The following is a 5,206-nucleotide window of genomic DNA, read 5'->3' as shown; positions in this document are numbered from 1 at the left end:
GATGAAATGTTGGAATATTTAGAAAAAAAGATGTTTCTGGTGGTTGTGAAAATCAAGGTTTCTCTCAAAATACATGTTGGTATTGGCGGCAGAACAGCTAGTGCGCTTGTCCATGGACAATATATTGATGTACCATGCATCATTAGAGTACGCCTTAAGCCTGACTGCCAGACCACCGTAGGCTTCCTGGTATCTCTACGGAGCTTGGAGTACTGCCTGCCCGCCCAGGCCCCTTAGCGCACGCCGGTTTTTTGCGGGTCGGCTTCGATCAGTTCGCCTACAGGATGGTAATACGTGTAGTTAGAAAGGCCGTCAGAACGATCTAGTATGTCAGGAGAGGTCTATGCTTAGTAGGACTGGGGCCGATACTGGTACTGGCACTGAACTTTATTTGCTTCTTGCCTGAAATGGGCTATGGCAACTTACAGTATATAAAATTAAACGTTCATATAATACATATATATGTAATATAATAAAGAAATTAATAAAAAGTTACTAAATGCAATTTAACAATCAACCAATAAGTGAATCAACTAAATAACAATATATAAAGGAAATTGTAAATCATAAAGCAAGTAGAACATCATGAAACAATCTTATAAACCAATAGTAAAAACAGTTTTAGAAGCCGGAAAAGGCCTGGTATCCAGTCTGTTCAGAGTTTGCATCATCTTTACTCCACCACCAAGTTACGGTGTAAAGATTTTAACTTCGTCTTTTTTTTTCATTTCACTATATCTGAATAACACAGAGTGTCAAACATCTACGAGATACGTTATTTTACCTACCGATTCTACAGGATTGGGCTGAATGGACATTCTCTCTCACCCTCTATACTACTGCTGTGTGGCGCCGTCTTGTCTGATAGAAAATATCCGTTTTTTTCAATATATACAGACATTATAATGTCCTTGATGATTGAATATATTATAATACATTTCTGGACAGCAAGCGCGCGTCCGCGATAGTGATTGGTCAAAAATATCGTTCGATGTTATTTTGTGCTAGTCTCTAGTAAATTGTCTGTTACCAAATTGTACGTAGAACAAGGACGTTTTTTTAATGAAACGTTATACAGGGCAGATTTGCCATGGGCACACGTACTAGCTGTTCTGTCGCCAATACCAACACGTGTTTAGAGAGAAACCTTGATTTTTACAACCACTAGAAACATCTTTTTCTTAATATTCCAACATTTAATCCCAAGACGTGGTAAAGGACACTCAAGGCCACCGACACAATACAATACTCATTTTCACCTGAGTAACGTGTGGAAAGTTCTACTACTGTATTTATTCAGGCTGCAAAAGAGTCGTGTTGGAGCAAGAACATTCTACGGAACGTCCTTGGGTGGAGACTACTCTCCAAGCAGAGGTTTGGGTTTTGGATTAGTTTCGCTGTGCTTTAGGCTTTTTTATTCGTGTTTCCTTTTTGCATCTTTCTCACAGGATGTACAAAGAACGAACTCCTTCTGATAAAGTAATCCACATGATCTTCTGGAAGCTTAGCTTAGCAGCAAGACAATTATTGTGGGCGTATGATGGTAATGAACAGTCCCCTATCGAAGGTGTAGCAAAGTTTAGCAGCTTGACCTTGATGCCTCATAACTTTTGATGTCATTTTTTTCTCATATTTGTAATAATACGTCGATGAAACAGGGCAAACAACGATGACAAACTTCACATTTTCCACACAAAGCCTGAGCCGCCACCCCCCATCACACACACACACACACACACACACTTACAGAGGATAAGCTGTTTAACCGATCTGTCCTTGGTGCTGAACACCACCAACAGCTACCGCCCCCCCACACAGGCACCCCCCCTCTATTCGTTTACTTTACTTCCTTTCGAACAGCCATGATGTGTCAATTTCAATATTCAGTATTACCACCATCTACACAGGAAATTATCATGAGAATACATGGCAGAATAATAAACAGACACATGCATTTTCTGACTCTTCGCAACTAGATATCTATACCCATGCAGATAGTCTCTATTATACAGGATGCATTACAAATAAGCAGCAAACTACAATAAGCAAAATGGGAGCATTTTACTTTACAATTATATAAACATGAACATAGAATTTGTTTATACAGGGAAAGTCACAGTCAATCATTTAAGACAAAGGGTTGCTAAGATGCACTGATGTAACCGAGGTTCCTAGTCCATTTGCAGTAGCAGTGTAATCTACAAATGTCACGACATACTTTAAAGAGATTGTTAATCATAAAATAAACTTTACAATTCTACAAAAAACCGATGCATATAAAATTGAAAGATTGAAAGAATCTGCCACAAGCATCGCATTAAATGTGTAAAAAATCACCATTATTATTATGATGCACCACCTGCCATGATTAATTTGTTACACATAGGAAAGTTGGCTTTACATTGGCACGAGAACGTTGGTTAGATATTAAAAGTTCAAAGCAATCGAACAAATGTTTTAGGACGTCCATAGGCGTCAGGCGTGGCCAGTAACCTAAGGGAGCCGGAGGAAACTATGGAGGATGGCACACAACTTCACCAATCAATGTTGCACTGGAACATTAAAATGACGCATCAGGCACCACGAAGACCAATCAAATTGGCCACGTTAACACAACCTTACAAAGTGTTTTCTGTCATGAGGTACCCATGTATAAAGAGGGCTTCTAGTCGCTGAAAAAAGGTTGTGACATCTGACCAAATCTCACCACTATGGCCCCCTAATCCTCCTATCCAAATAATTTTCTTCGCATCTTTTATCTTTTGGCCTGGCTTAGCTGTCGAAGATCTTTCATACAAACTGTACAAAGTATCTATGTAATCTTCTGGCAGCTTAGCAGCCAGACTATTATCACGTGGGCATAAGTCAAAACGGAGAAAAGGCAGATATTGGTAAACATCTGGAATATTTCATGTTGGATAAGCAAGAGCATCAAGAGGAATGAATGAATTCTATAATGAATAATGTCAATATAGTGAAATTGATGATCACCATGTCAGTGTCAATGGTCGATTATGAAAGTCCCTAAACATTGTCATAATTACGAGTACCATCTGTCTTACTGACAAAATCAGCTTTGAATGATACGGAGANTTCTATAATGAATAATGTCAATATAGTGAAATTGATGATCACCATGTCAGTGTCAATGGTCGATTATGAAAGTCCCTAAACATTGTCATAATTACGAGTACCATCTGTCTTACTGACAAAATCAGCTTTGAATGATACGGAGAGAAATAGGTGTATCCACGACTCCCATCTAAATAAAAAAAATCTTTTCATCTTTCTCACAGGATGTACAAAGAACGAACTCCTTCTGATATAGTAATCCACATGATCTTCTGGCAGCTCAGCAGCAAGACAATTATTGTGGGCGTATGTATCAATCAACTAACGGTAATCTTTTTTCAATACTACATTTGAGTAAACAAGCTGGTGGCAAAAAGATAGTGCCATAAGGTGGAAAATAGATGATTACGATTTCTAAAGAAAAATCAATCTTTTTTAAAAAATCTTCTAGCAATAACGGACAACGTGTTTACTTCTGTTTCGGTACATTTTTTTGTTCCTTGATGTAAACCTTTGTTAGTAAGAAAAGAGTGTTGAAAATTTTCTTTTCTTGCATATCGTTTCCCTTTCCTTAATTGTATCGCATGGGAAATTATACAGAGAAATTTTCGTTCAATGTGCGTATGTTAAATGTGCGATTTGGCCAGAATTTAGTGGAAAATTCAACATGCATTTGTACACTCTTTGCCATTTCCAATATTTCGCATTCGAGTTCGGCTGAGGTCTCAAAGCATCGTTTTGATGTCATTGTTCTTACTGAGCGGCTTCGACCTTCTCTAGTCTCAGATTACGGGATCTGGGTTCACATTAATTTTTGTCTAGGACCATAAGTGAGTCGACAACCGCCTCGCCAGGAGAAGGACGTGTTTTTTCGCTGTCCAGAACCCTACAGAGTCATCATGTCGGAAGAAGAGCAACAGTCTCAGGAGTGTGACACTGGTAAATATACAAATATAAATATACAATTGGGCAAACTTTTTTGTTTCTGACGTTTGAGAGAAAAAAGAAAGAAATTCAATAATTTTATTTGTCCATTAGTGCCCCGTAGTGAATTGCTGTCTAAAATTTAGATATTTCTATTCCTTGTATTTCATTAGTTATTTTTTCCATCGTACTTAATGATTTTTTAATCATTTTAAAATGATTCTTGCTCAGTCGTAATTATTTGACGATTAGGCGAAGATAAACACTGTATCTTCCTATTTGAATTTTTCTTTATTTCCCTCAGGTGCCACACCCATGCGGCAGCCTGAGTCTTATTGGCTAGCAGATGCGGACGCCGCTGCAAGAATGCCCAACCCTATGTACGCCTCCAATGCAGGTACATCATGTACAGAGTTTATCATTTCCTTTTTCCTATTACTGGTGTTAATTTTCCGAGAAGACTAATTGAATTTTCTTTACTTGTCTCAGGCACCGCGCCCATGCAGCAGCCTCAGTCACTGCGATCACATCCGGACGCCGCTCCCAATATACCAAACCCTATGTACCCCTCCAATGCAGGTAAATTGATTACGGTCTTCGTTTCATTTTTGTATCTTCTACCTTGTATCAAATGCCTCAAATTATCCACGGATGGCTGCATTCAAACTTAAGGTTTTTTTATTCTTTAGGCGCTACACGTACGCAGCAGCCCCTGTCGTCTTGGCGATCACTTGCGAACGCCGCTACGAAAATGTTCAACCCTATGTACGCCTTTAGTTCAGGTAAATTGTTTATTTTCTTTATCTTGTTCGTTTTGTATGTTAAAGCCCCAATATTTTTCACAAATGGCTATATTCCGGCTTTGTTTTTGTTTTTACCCAGCAGACCCACCGATGCACCAACCCCAGACTGATTACCAGGCACGTGCGAACGACAATGAAAACACACCCGACGCCACGTACGCCAACATACCAGGTAAAACGTTTAAAGTTTCTCTCTTTTCTAGTATCCTGTATTTTATTGCTTTGCTCACCAAAAATTATGATTTTTTAAGTAGTTATGGTGACTGGCTTGTGATACTAATCGCGAACTTGGGTAGGTTTTTGTTGAGAACGTTCTAAAATAGTTTGTCAAGATAACTGCACAGTTTCGTAATGTAACAAAAGACTTATTTTGAACACGACAACAAGACCAATGTATACATGCAGGT

The sequence above is a fragment of the Branchiostoma belcheri genome, unplaced genomic scaffold, assembly GCF_001625305.1.
Source record: "Branchiostoma belcheri isolate BF01 breed outbred unplaced genomic scaffold, Haploidv18h27 scaffold361, whole genome shotgun sequence".
Taxonomy (NCBI): domain Eukaryota; kingdom Metazoa; phylum Chordata; class Leptocardii; order Amphioxiformes; family Branchiostomatidae; genus Branchiostoma; species Branchiostoma belcheri.
This window is presented reverse-complemented; position numbering follows the sequence as displayed.